At 38.1% G+C, this 14,384-nt stretch overlaps 1 long non-coding RNA gene across 1 annotated transcript in view; it reads right to left on the reverse strand.

Moving 5' to 3' along the window:
* Positions 1-13,985, reverse strand: part of LOC119626312 (uncharacterized) — a 69,514-nt gene extending 55,529 nt beyond the window's left edge. The window contains exon 1 of the long non-coding RNA XR_005242507.2: positions 13,900-13,985. This is a non-coding gene — a long non-coding RNA (uncharacterized lncRNA). The remainder of the gene's footprint in view (positions 1-13,899) is intronic.
* Positions 13,986-14,384: the final 399 nt, after the last annotated feature.

Below are 14,384 nucleotides of genomic sequence, written 5' to 3' on the forward strand. Positions count from 1 at the left end.
ACTGCAAGATTTAGAAAACAATTTCAGAAAACTAATTGGTATATTAAGAAGAGTGCAAATAGAAATAACCTCAATAAATAGCAGCAAATTATTCTGAAAATAAGAGAATAAGATGAGATTAAAAAGTAACAAAATAAGAACTGACTACAGAGAAAAAACATACAATGAAAATTGAAAATTATTCTGAAAATAAGAGAATAAGGTGAGATTAAAAGTTAACAAAATAAGAACTGACTACAGAGAAAAAACATACAATGAAAATTGAAAGTCAGTAGACATACAGACTGCCAATAGGAATTGGCAAATCATTATGATTTACAAAGGAGACACCTGAATTGTACATAACCAGAAATGCTACACAAAGCAATAATCAAATATATCATCTAATACAACTTTTCTGAGCAGAAGAAAGAACTGTAGATTTGATGAACTCACTACATTCCAGATAAAAATTATTGAAAATTGACCCACACTTGTAAACCTCTTGGCAAAACACTTGAATTGCAAAAATAAAGAAAACATTCTCATTTGCAGGAGGGAAAACCAGTTTCCTATGATGGAACAAGAACCAGGGTAGCCTCAGACATCTCTATATGTTGAATTTGCATCTCTATATGCTAGATGTTAGTGAAGCTACATCTATATTTTAAAAAAGGTGTTGTCTTTGACACCGTGGTTCAAGGTTGTTTTTCTCAGAAAACAGAGGCAAGTATTCAAACTGTCATGAGAATAAAATGTGGCCAAAATTAAATGTGGTTCTATCTCTCATAACAAGTCTTAGAATGATGCATCACATCAACTGTCTGTGAACAAATGTATTTTGTTGGCATGGGAACAAAAGAATTAGTCTGAATTTTGTAAACAAACTTTGGTTATTAAAATTACTCAAAACAAACCAGAATCATAACCGTTAAACATGAAAAGTCAATAGAAGTTTTTGAATTAGAAAAAAATGTGTTATCACCTAAGAATTTTATACCTAGCTAAGTTGGCTTTCATGTATGACCAACAAAGATAAATTTTTAGAGTCAAGGGTTCAAAATATTATATGACACATATTTTTAAAGAATAATTGGTTGAAGACATACTACAACCATTTAAGAGTTGAAAGAAAATTAGGTGATTAAGTATTTAAATGTGATAGCATAACAATTAATATAGAGATGCCCAAGCAGAGGAAATAAAACAATAAAGACAAGAGCTGAAACCAATGAAATTGAAAAGAAGAAAACAATAGAGAATAAAGCCAAAAGTTGGTTCTTTGAAATATTGATTATATTGGAAAATCTATAGACAGACTGACAAAGAAAAAAAGAGAAATGATGTTAATTACCACCATCAGAAATGAAAGAGGGAGTAACAATACAAACATCATAGATGTTAAAGAAATAATATGGGAATACTGCAACAACCCTATGAATAAAAATTCAGTAACTTAGATAAAATGGCCTAATTCCTTGAAAGCCACAAACTGCCAAAACTCACCCACAAAGAGATAGATAATATGACTAGTACTATGTGTAGCAATGAAATTGGGTAGTTAAAACCCTTCCTCAAATGAAAGCTCCAGGCTTACATAATTTCACTGGTAAATTCTAACATTTAAAGAAGTAATAGTAGCAATTCTACACATTTTTTTCCACAAAATAGAAGAGAATAAAAACCTTCCCAAGTCACTTCATGCAGCCAGCAGCAACCTGATACCAAACCAGACAAAGATAATACAAAACAATAAAAAAAGAAAACTAAGGACAGGTATCCCTAATGAATATAGGCAAAAAAGGCCTTCAACAAAGCACTCTCGAATCAATTCCAGCAATTTATTAAGGGACTGATACATTACCAGTAGGATTTTTTTCTTGTATGTTTCTCCAATGAAACAAGTGAGTTTTATTTTAGAAATACAAAGCTAGTTTAACATTCAAAAATCAATCAATGTACTCTACCATACAAACCTACTAAAGAATGAAAATTACATGATCATACATAAACTGCTGTGGAAAAGGCATTTGATAAAATTAAACACAAATAAATCCTAAGACTAATAAAATTTAGTAAGATCACAGGATAAAAGGTTAACATACACAAATCAGTTGTATTTCCATATATTAGCAATCAACAATTGGGAACTGAAAAAAAATTAAATGTCATTTAAATAGCTCAAATAAAAGAGAAATACTTAGGTATAAAACTAACAAAACATGTGCAGAATCTGTATATTGAAAACTACCAAATCCTTCTGAAATATCGAGAAAGACCTATATCAATGGAGACACTTACCGTATTCATGAATTGGAACACTCAACACAGTCAAGATGCCCATTCTTTCCAAATTGATCTGTAAAAGTTTAGCTCCATTGCAATCAAAACCTCTGGGAGATTTTTGTAGGTATAGATGGCCTGACTCTAAAACTCATACAGAAATACAAATCAACTAGAAAAACCAAAACAATTTTGAAAAAGAAGAAGAAAGTTGGAGGACTCACACAGAAAATAGACCCATAAAAATATAGTCAATGTATTTATTTTTATTTTTTGAGACGGGGTCTCACTCTGTCACCCAGACTGGAGTGCAGTGGCACAATCTTGACTCACTGCAACCTCCACCTCCTGGGTTAAGCAATTCTCTCACAATTTACACAGATTTATACATGTGTTAAAATTTATAGATTGTCTCCAAAAAAAAGTTAATTTTACAGTACTATTAATTTTATTAAATGTTAAAAATTAAAACACTAGCAGGTACTATACAAATGAATTAATAAATAAAATTTATACATAGTGTTCTAAGTTTAGAATGCAGGCCTGTTTCAATGGTAGGATATCTCTAAGTGTGATCTATTTACATTAATTTTAAAATAAAACATACTTAAAATATATGATAAAATGTAAAACCCATTCTTCATAAAATTCTTAATAAATATAATCACTCTTAAAAATAGCAATAAACTTATTTAGAGAGACAAGGAATATCCACTTAAAATCAACAACAAATATTTTATATAGCAATGAACAAGAGTCATGTCTCTTCAAGTTAGAAATAAGATGATAAAGCCTGCAAGACAAAAAGAAAAAGAAAGAAAGAAAGAAAGAAAGAAAGAAAGAAAGAAAGAAAGAAAGAAGAAAGAAAGAAAGAAAGAAAGAAAGAAAGAAAGAAAGAAAGAAAGAAAGAAAGAAAGAAAGAAAGAAAGAAAGAAAGAGGAAAAGAAAAGAATGAAGGGAGGGAGGGAGGGAAGGAGGGAGATAGGTTTGTTGTTATCAGGATTATTAATATTGTACTCAAAAGCACAGCCTGCCAAAGGTTGGGTTTTCTGAAAGCCGATGTCACGGCAGGGCTTGGGGTAGAAGATGTTCATTATGGATCAAAATCTGTGAAGGGCAGGAGTGGGAAGCAGGACTTCTTAAAGAAAGAGGTTAGACTGTGACTCAGCCCAGCAAAGCCTTGGCCAAGCTGGTGGTAGCTCTGGAGCAAGTGTTCCTCGCCTGGCCTTTCTACCCCATCTTACTTAGAGAGCCGTACAAGCTGCCTAGGAAGGTTTCCTCTGAGTGAGCTGGCCCACCCTGGAGGAGTCCTCACCAGCTGGAGACACTTTACTGACCGCACTCTCTGCAACTGCACAGCATGGGGGTTCTGGGTGGTACCTTTCTTAGTCTGCAACAGGAACCATCCAACTTTTTTAGTATGGAGCCATATAGCAATTATTTTAGGCTTTGCTGGCCAAGAAACAACATGAAAGATATAAAGAAAGTTCTTCATAAAAAACATTTTGAAATGTGAAAATGATTCATGGGTCATACAAAAAGAGTAGACAGATGGATTTGGACTGTGGCTCATAGTTTACCAATCCCTGATCTACTTATTACACAGCCATTGCAATAAGAAGAAATAACAATCATAGAAACTGAAAAGAGGAGGAAAAATGATTACTTCTGATGATATAACTGTCTTTCAGAAAAACCCAAGGAATTTATTCAACTATTAAAATTCAGAAATATGGATAACTATAGAATACTGCAATACCACTAAACCTGAACCTTAATTCATTTAAAGCTAGTGGTTCTCAAATTTTTAATTTTAAATCAAATTTTAAAGTACATCTTCTGGGAAGATTTTCAAATGCAGATTCTGGGATCCCACCTCAGATTTTCTTTTTCTTTTCTTTTCTTTTTCTTTTTTAATTATACTTTAAGTTCTAGGGTACATGTGCACAACGTGCAGGTTTGTTACACATGTATACATGTGCCATGTTGGTGAGCTGCACCCATTAACTCGTCATTTACATTAGGTGTATCTCCTAATGCTATTCCTCCCCCATCCCCCCACCCCACGACAGGCCCCGGTGTGTGATGTTCCCCACCCTGGGTCCAAGTGTTCTCATTGTTCAATTCCCACCTATGAGTGAGAACATGCAGTGCTTAGTTTTCTGTCCTTGTGATAGTTTGCTCAGAATGATGGTTTCCAGTTTCATCCATGTCCCTACAAAGGACATGAACTCATCCTTTTTTATGGCTGCATAGTATTCCATGGTGTATATGTGCCACATTTTCTTAATCTAGTCTGTCACTGATGGACATTTGGGTTGGTTCCAAATCTTTGCTAGTGTGAATAGTGCCGCAATAAACATACATGTGCATGTGCATCATGCAGGATGATTTATAATCCTTTGGGTGTATACCCAGTAATGGGATGGCTGGGTCAAATGGTATTTCCAGTTCTAGACCCTTGAGAAATCGCCACACTGTCTTCCACAATGGTTGAACTAGTTTACAGTCCCACCAACAGTGTAAAAGTGTTCCTATTTCTCCACATCCTCTCCAGCACCTGTTGTTTCCTGACTTTTTAATGATTGCCATTCTAACTGGTGTGAGATGGTATCTCATTGTGGTTTTGATTTGCATTTCTCTGATAGCCAGTGATGATGAGCATTTTTTTATGTGTCTGTTGGCTGCATAAATGTCTTCTTTTGAGAAGTGTCTGTTCATATCCTTTGCCCACTTTTCGATGGGGTTGTTTGATTTTTTCTGGTAAATTTGTTTAAGTTCTTTGTAGATTCTGGATATTAGCACTTTTTTAGATGTGTAGATTGTAAAAATTTTCTCCCATTTTGTAGGTTGCCTGTTCACTCTGATGATAGTTTCTTTTGTTGTGCAGAAGCTCTTTAGTTTTATTAGATCCCATTTGTGAATTTTGTCTTTTGTTGCCATTGCTTTTGGTGTTTTAGTCATGAAGTCCTTGTCCATGCCTATGTCCTGAATGGTATTACCTAAGTTTTCTTCTAGGGTTTTTATGGTTTTAGGTCTAACATTTAAGTCTTTAATCCATCTTGAATTAATTTTTGTATAAGGTGTAAGGAAGGGATCCAGTTTCAGCTTTCTACATATGGCTAGCCAGTTTAAATAGGGAATCCTTTCACCATTTCTTGTTTTTGTCAGGTTTGTCAAAGATCATATGGTTAAACAAATGGAAGAGCATTCCATGCTTATGGGTAGGAAGAATCCATATCGTGAAAATGGCCATAACTGCCCAAGGTAATTTATAGATTCAGTGCCATCCCCATCGAGCTACCAATGATTTTCTTCACAGAATTGGAAAAAACTACTTTAAAGTTCATATGGAACCAAAAAGAGGCCACATTGCCAAGACAATCCTAAGCCAAAAGAACAAAGCTGGAGGCATCATGCTACCTGACTTCAAACCATACTAAAGGCTACAGTAACCAAAACAGCATGGTACTGGTACCAAAACAGAGATATAGACCAATGGAACAGAGCAGAGCCCTCAGAAATAATACCACACATCCACCCCAGATTTTCTAATTCAAGAGTTGTGTGCTAGAGGTCCCAAGAATCTACATTTAAAAACAAGCCCCAGTTGATCCTAACATCAGTGGTCCATAATTTAAGAAGTTCTGTTTTAATTCTTTATGGTAATCTTCTCTAAATGGATGTTTCTTAAACTTTGGGAATTTTAAATACCTGTGAGAATTATATAAAAGTTATGAATCTCCTCAAATTTACCCATTTATCAAGGGAAACAAATCTTCTTACTGCAATGTAATCTTTAGAGGATAGGTATTAGCATAGCTTCACTTGAATAGAGGACTTAGGCTAAATAGAAATACTGAATTATATTTGCCCAAATTTTGAAAATCATTTGGGAGAAACTGGGCTGGGAACAGTAAAATAAAATAGAGAATTAATGCCCAGTGGTTGAGTTCAAGTCTTTTTGTGTAGACAAGTTTGGGTTTTTTGGAGTCAGCTTCCCCGATCTTTTCTCCTCAACACCACTGCCATGCCACCATAATTCATAACCACATTCATATCTCCATCCCATCTTAAGCCTTGCAAATACTTTCCCAGGATTATTTGCATTTTAAAAGCTGGAAAAAGCTAATGAACTACTGAAAAGGATTAAATTCCAATGGTAGCGCTTGGAAGAGAGAGATGGGTGCATATCTCACAGGCAAGGGCACCATGTCAATGCTTTTTAAATTCCAGCATACAGGTGGGTCTACATTCTCCCTGTTCTACCTATTTTTAAGGACAAGCATGATCCAGTTTGCAAAATTTTTTTCCTTGAACTCAATGGAATCCCGTTTGAAACTGCAATGATCCAGCTCATGGATGTTGACTTCCAATGAGATAATGCATATAGAGCAGAAAATGTGATTTTAAGTAGTTAGGACATATTCAATAAATGTTAGGTGCTATTATTGTGGATGTTGTTGATTCAACTGAACATCAGTTCAGCAGCCTACATTTAGATGTAGATCATATTCTTGGTGGTTACCCAATTTTGATGTAGACAGGTATTCTGGTGTTAGGGCACAGAATTCATACTCCAATGGACTCGTGGTCTAGAAAGGGAGAGGGCCAGTAAACACATAGGAGCTGGGCAGTGACAGGTGCTCTACTGGGGGATTATTCTACTGACAGGGTGGCCCAAGGAGAGAATGGACAACTCAGCCTACAAGGAGTCATGGGGGAATTTGTCATCAAAATAATAGAGCTTGTTTTCTGACATAATACAGAGTTACATTTAATTGCCAAATAAATTATACAATAATTTATTACTTTTAAGAAGCAAAGAGGTAAAGATCAATTTGAAATTGTCCAGTCAAAGAAGGCCTTGGTGAAACACACAAGCACTGTGTTTTCCGAGTTTGGAGATTTTATAAAGGACTGACACTTCAAATAAAATCAAGGCATAACCATCAGCTTGACAAATTTTAATCATGCCAAGTAAGGGTTAAAAAGAAAAAAAGCAACCATAACTTACTTCCACTACTTTAGTAAAAATAAATTACATTTTAATTCTAAAAGTATAATGTTAGGATAAAAGGGAGTCTAGTAAATTGACTAGATTAAGCTTTTTGAAGAATTCATCATATTTTTCTCACATTTCCCCAGACAGGAAAACCTCCTTGGGAGTTGGCACAGGCTTTGAGCCACCACCTGGGAAGGCTGGTCAGTGATGCGACAAGAGGGGCAAGGGCTGCAGTCTGAGTTCTGGGCTCCAGCCCTGGCTCTTCACCTTGTGTTTGTGTGGCTTTAGACAATGACACTGAATTCTTTCTTGGTCTTGGTGCATTTATCTTTCCCCACAGCTACCTCTTAAAGCTGTAAGGAGGTGCAGAAGAGATTATACAAGTGAAATTGTGTTGTTAACTGCTATTTTAATTCAATGGATGATTAAGAAGAGGTAGCATGTCGCTAAGTCTGAATGGGCAGCTCATATTTGGACAGCCCAAGGGGAGGCTGGAGTATAGTTCAGCTTGAACTCCATGTACCTGGGGGCATGTTTGACCGGTGGGCAGGTGCTCCAGGGCAAGGAGTAAGTGACAAATACAACTGGAAATTTTCATTGGGGGCAGAAAGTCAGGGGAAAGGCTTTGGACTTTATCATAAAAATAATGGGAAACACTGAAATGATGGGAAGATTGGGGAGAGTAAAATGACAAAAAGAGAGTTTTAATGTCAGTATAATGTATTTTTAAATATGTAAAGGGACATTTGGATTTTTTACGATTATTACTTGGGACTGTGTTCACATAATCTCACAGTTGACTGAACACTCCCCTTTGACCTCTCCCTCCTTGGGGACCAACTCAGGTTTAATTGAAGCTTTTGTCTCTATCTCTGCCTTTGACAGCTGGGAGAGTAGCAGGGGTTTGGCTAATTAGCATTTAACTGTTCGCTAATGTTCCCGTGGTTTTGTCAATCACAATCTAGTTTAAAATGGATTCAGACTTTTCAAAATCTTGAAAAAGGATGCTGTGTTAGAGCTGATTCCATTTTTTGAAAGGATTAAGGCAAGAATCAAATCCACCTTTATAATCTTTTCAGTCACATCTCCCAACAAAATGATATTTTGAATTGGAAATATGCTGCAATCATCTTTAGAAGCAGGGGCTATGGAAGGAGAGTTAAAAATGAGCTGAAAAGTCTCCATCCATGGAGACCTGAGATCTTAGATCTTCATTTAAAGTAACCCACCAGGGACATGCTCCTCTTTGCTTCCCAGGTGGCTTTAGAGACATGAGGAGATAAACCTCAATATGCTAGAGTAAGCCCCTGAAGTTTGCTATTAATAAAAGATACCATTGAACATGATTGCCTACTTTTATTCATTCAGGCAGTTAGTCATTCAATGAATATTTACTTTTTTGGTGTCAAGCAGTGAACTAACGCTGAGAATAGAGATGGAAAGATCTTGCCTCTAAGGAAGCTGATGTTTTATTACCTACTGGGCACAATGTCCAATATTTGGGTGATAGGTACATGAAACCCAGTCCCCACCATTATGCATGTAATACCCATGTAACAAAAAAGCACATGTATCCCCTAAATCTAAAAGTTTAAAAAAGAAGAAGCTGGCCAGGCATGGTGGCTAATGCCTGTAATCCTAACACTTTGGGAGGCCAAGGTGGGGGGATCACTTGAGGTCAGGAGTTCGAGGCCAGCCTAGTCAACATGGTGAAACTCCATCTCTACTAAAAATACAAAAATTAGCTGGGCATGGTTGCGGATGCCTGTAATCCCAGCTACTTAGGAAGCTGAGGCAGGAGAATTGCTTGAACCTGGGAGGCGGAGTTTGCAGTGAGCTGAGATGAAGCCGCTGCACTCCAGCCTGGGCGACAGAGCAAGACTCCATCTCAAACAAAAGAAAAGAAAAGAAAACAAAACAAAACAAAAAAACAAAAGAAGGAGCTGACATTTTAGAGGGGAGACAGGCATCTAAACAATTACCATACTGTGCAACATAATGTACGTGTCTTATGCAATGCAACGTCTTAATAAGGTTCAGCATGGGGCAACAGAAGCACAAAAGAAAGATGTGTCTTGAGACAGTTGTTTAGCAAAGACTGCAAAAAGGAGGTAGTACTTTGACTGAGTCATGAAGGATGACTGGGAGTTTCCCAGATGAAAAGTAGAGGCAGAGAATTCTAGGCAGAGGGAACAGCATTTTCAAAAGCCTAAAACAAAATGGAAGCCCACACGTATTTTATACATCATGTTCAGTAATTTAGATTTGTATTATACTAGAGCAATGTCAAATCATGCCACTTAACTAGATGTGTGATATTAAATTAATTACCTGAGCTTTCTGAAACCTAGGATTCTCATCTGAAATAGGGGCAACCAAACATCAAAGTGCTAGCACGCTGTCTGACATAGAGAAGGTGCTTGAGTCCTATTGCTTATAAAAGTAGCTTAAACAAAATAGGCATTTATAGCTCTTCCACATAAAACAGTACAGAAGCAGGGAGGCCAGAGCCGATATGGCAGCACAGAAGACCTCAGGGACCCTGTCTCCATTATTCTAGACTATGGATGCTTTCTTCAGGATATCCTCACATCCAAAGTGGTTATTAGAGCTCTCTAGCAGCAAGAAGAAAGGGCACAGGAGAGAATTTATCAACTACAGCAACTATAAGCTCTTAGCAGCCTTTCTGGAACCTCCCTCCCACCACCACCATGCTTTAACCCTTCCATCTCATCATATCAGCTTTTGCATGGGCATACTTTGCTTCAGGAAGCCTGGGGTATAGAGTCTTTTAGGGGGGCACATTTCCATACTAAAACAAACCAGGGCTTTGCCATTAAGAAAAAAGGAGAGCATAAACATTGGGGGACCACTTAAAGTCACTGCCATAGTGCTCAACAAATGTTGGTTTTATTTAATCCCTTGGCAAGTCAGCACAGTTTAAAAGCGAAAGATGAGTTTTGAAGTCAAATCCACCTGGGTTCATACCCCAGATCTGGCGCTCATTCACTATATAAACTTAGGCAAGTCACTTTTAGCTCCCTGAGCTTCAGGTTTATCAACTATAAAATGAAGGCAAGAATGCTGATCTCCCAAGTCATAGAACACCTGATACATGGATGGTATGTAGTAGAGAATGGTTCTTTCTAGGCTTCCACCCCTCTCTCCCAACACAGCAGAAGCCTAGGGCATCAGGCCCAAGTCCAGCTCATCCATCAGTTGTCCTTCATTGTCTGTGGGAGAGCAACACCAGAGTCAGGATCTTATGAATGAACCAAACCAAAGTCAGATGGAGAGTTCCAGTTAGGCATCTGAAGGAGGCAGGCAGAGAAGGATCAAGGTGTAAGTCATGAGGATGCAAACCAGAGAAACAAGATCATAGCAAGAGGGTGTGGGAGACATAATCTAGAGACATTCCCACAACTAGAGGAGCAGGATGTGATGTCCCACGGGGGGAGGGAACTCTGATTTGGAAATACTAACGGGGAATTATTAAGTACTAGATTACGTTAAGTAAAGCTTGGATCCTGTGAGAAATGGACTTGGTCTTAAATAAAATTCTTAGGCATGTGGTCTGTCTGGGAGAGGGCTGAAGGACCCAAGCACAAATGCGTCTAATAGTGGTATCTAGGGTCTGGTGACCTTTGAAGAAGTCTGCAAAAAGTATGGAAAATGAGCAATTTACTTTATGAACATCTTAGTCCCTCGTATTTCACTGTGAGAAACAGAAACTCATACATACTAAGTAATTCAAATAAAATGGAAGTTTATGGAGTAGATACAGCTGGCAAGCTCATGGGCATACAAGATTAGAACAGACATGGATGGGTCTCTGGGAACACAAGGGGCCTGGACATTGTCAGGCGGGATGAAGGCTACTTCTTACTCATTCTGCTTCTCTCTACCCACCTGCTTCCTCTGCTGTTTCTCTTTGCACATTGGCCTTTTCTGATTACTCATAGCTTGTGAGCTATTTCTTAACTCCAACTCTATGCAGCATTCCATTGCCATGGTGATGACTGAAGCTCTGACTCCACAAGTCTCTTAAGTTTAAATGTTCACATCTTACAATATAATTGCCAAGCCTCTAAATCTTAGAGGTTGAAAATCTTAACTTGGCCAGGCGTGGTGGCTCAAGCCTATAGTCCTAGCACTTTGGGAGGCTGAGGTGGGCAGATCACCTGAGATCAGGAGTTTGAGGCCAGCCTGACCAACATGGAGAAACCCCGCCTCTACCAAAAATACAAAATTAGCTGGGCGTGGTGGTGCATGCCTGTAATCCCAGCTACTTGGGAGGCTGAGGAAGGAGAATCGCTTGAACCCAGGAGGTAGAGGTTGCAGTGAGCTGAGATTGCACCATTGCACTCCAGCCTGGGCAACAAGATGAAACTCCATCTCAAAAAAAAAAAAAAAAGTAAAGAAAAATTGACTGAGACTGGGTGCAGTGGCTCATGACTGTAATCCCAGCACTTCCGGAGGCCTTGTCTCTAAAAAATAAAATAAAATAAAGGAACTCTTCTGAACTCAGATTAAAGATTGGCTCTCCTGAATCAGCTTTCCACTCCTTGTCTAATCACCTGGGGCTAGAGAATAGAGCAGGGTCTCATAGTTCTGTGGAGAGCCACGTTCCTTTTTCTCCTAAAGTCCTTATATGTATAAACAGTAAGATCCTATTCCTTTTTCTCCTAAAGTCCTTGTATGTAGAAAGAGTAAGGTCAAGACTTAAAGTTACAGTTGCATAGCTAAGACGTGCCCAATAGCAGCACTACACCCAACCATAATCACAAGGACTATTACCATCACCACCACCCATGGAGTCACCAGTGTGGCTCCCTCCATCTCTACAACACTCACAGCACAATCACTATTACAGCAACCACTACTACCATCACCACCACCTCCATCATCATTACCACCATTATCAACATCACCACTTATAATCACCACAATTACTCTCACTACTACCCTGCCCACCACCATCCCCACCACAATCATCTGTCACTATTGTCATCACCAGCACCACTACCACTACTAATACTACTTCCTCCATTTCTGAAATCATCCACACCTCTACCATTGCCACCAACACCCCTACCAACACCATTACCACCACCACCTCCATCATTATCACTACCGCCATCCAACTATCTCTGCTACCATCACCATTATTGCTACTACCAAGATCATCTCCATCACCACTATCATCACCATCACCACCTTCCTCATAACCATCACAAGCCCCCTTTATAATTACCATCATTATCACCACCACCACCATCAGTTTCAATTACCTCCATTAGTACCATCACCTCCACAATTTCACCTCACATCCCTCATAATTATCACCACTCTCACCATTACTAACTAACACAATCTTGAACATTATCATCGATACTATTAACACCACCTTTGCCATCACTATCACCATATCTACCACCACCTCCATTATCACTACCTCTATCATCACTGCTATCTCCACCATCATCACTACCACCAGGCATCTCTGCTATCACTACCTATGAAAATGTAGACTGGAAAACAAGATTTCTACTATGGGTAAACTAATCTTGAAGAGAGAGGAGGTGGAAGTCAGATGGGTGCCTGTGAATTTTCTAAGTACATCAGTGTCAATAATTATTTGTAGTTATCTAGTCCTAAAAACTTAGCATCATCTTGTCCTCCATATCCAATCAGTCACTGAGTACCATACATAGTCATTTCTGATTTGCCTACATCACTTCCTACTTCTCTACTTCTGCTGCCACCATCCCTCATTTCACAAACGGATGATCACAATTTTTTCCTAACTGGCTCTCTGCCTCCAATCTACCTATTCTCAAAGCATTTTTCATGTCCTGCCAAATTAATCTTTCTAAAATCTTGATTTCATTGCTTTTTTGCTTTGCTCAAAATCTATTGGCCAAATTTTCCCATCTAGAACGAGAAGCTCTAGATCCAGATTCCTTTGCCAGCCCTATTTCCTGTGACTCTCCTGGAACTTTGGGCTCCCGCTAGGTTGGTGTCCTCATTAGTCTTTCAAACCTAGCATGGTCTCCACACCATGACTCAAACATGTCCTCTATTTGGTGTCTTCTACAATCCTGTGTTTCTATACACATTCTACTTCTCAAAGCTTGACTTAAAATGGGGAGATATATGTTAAAGAATCCAAAGCAGCAGATTTGTAGGATGAACAACTCAAGAGATCTAATATACAGTGTGAAGATTATGGTTAATAAAATTGTATTGTATTTGGGACTTTTGTTGAATAAGTAGATTTTAGCTGCTCTTGTCACAGATGTACACACATGCGAGTAACTATGTGAGATGATAAATATATTAATTTGCTTCACTATAAGTGAACATTTTACTATCTAAATGTATTCAATACCATCATATTGTAAACCTCAAATATACACAATAAAATGTATTTAAAAACAAACAAACAAACAAACCTGGGCTTAAATCATACACGTATGAAATTTAAGGGATTCCTCTTAAGCATATTAGGGAACTCAGCTTCAAGATTACAAAGTCCCCACGTTAGACTCTGTATCTCTTGAGTCCTAAGATGATTAAACATCAATAAAGACATAAACCTGTAGCAGCCAAGAGAATGGGAGAATACTCACCAACATACAAGAAGTTTTAATGAATTTTCAGAAGACAGGAAGTAAATGGAGAAGCATCAGTGGCCTGCAGCAGAACAGAAGAAAGAGCAGCCTTGAGAAAGCTGCAGGAATTTGAAAGCAGCAGAACCATGTAACCCCTGGACCAGAGTCAATGCACTCAAGAATGGAAACAAGGAGCAGGGCCAAAAACCAGGGAGAGTGAGAGGACTATCAACAAAACAGTAAACACCTCCACTCTTGCACAAACCTCAGGCCAACAGGCATTTATTCCCAGTCAAAACACGTGAGCATTTTTCTCAAAAAAAAAAAAAAAAAAAAAAAAAAAAAAGAAAAAAGAAAAAGAAAAGAAAAAGAAAAAGAGAATAACCACAGGGTACCTGCTGTGGCCTGAATGTGGCCCTCAAAGTTCATGTGTTGAAAGCTTCATCCCCAATGCATCAATATTAAGAGGTGATTCGGTTAGGAGGTCCTTACCCTCATGAATG

Source organism: Chlorocebus sabaeus, chromosome 21 (genome assembly GCF_047675955.1).
Source record: "Chlorocebus sabaeus isolate Y175 chromosome 21, mChlSab1.0.hap1, whole genome shotgun sequence".
Classification (NCBI taxonomy): Eukaryota; Metazoa; Chordata; class Mammalia; order Primates; family Cercopithecidae; genus Chlorocebus; species Chlorocebus sabaeus.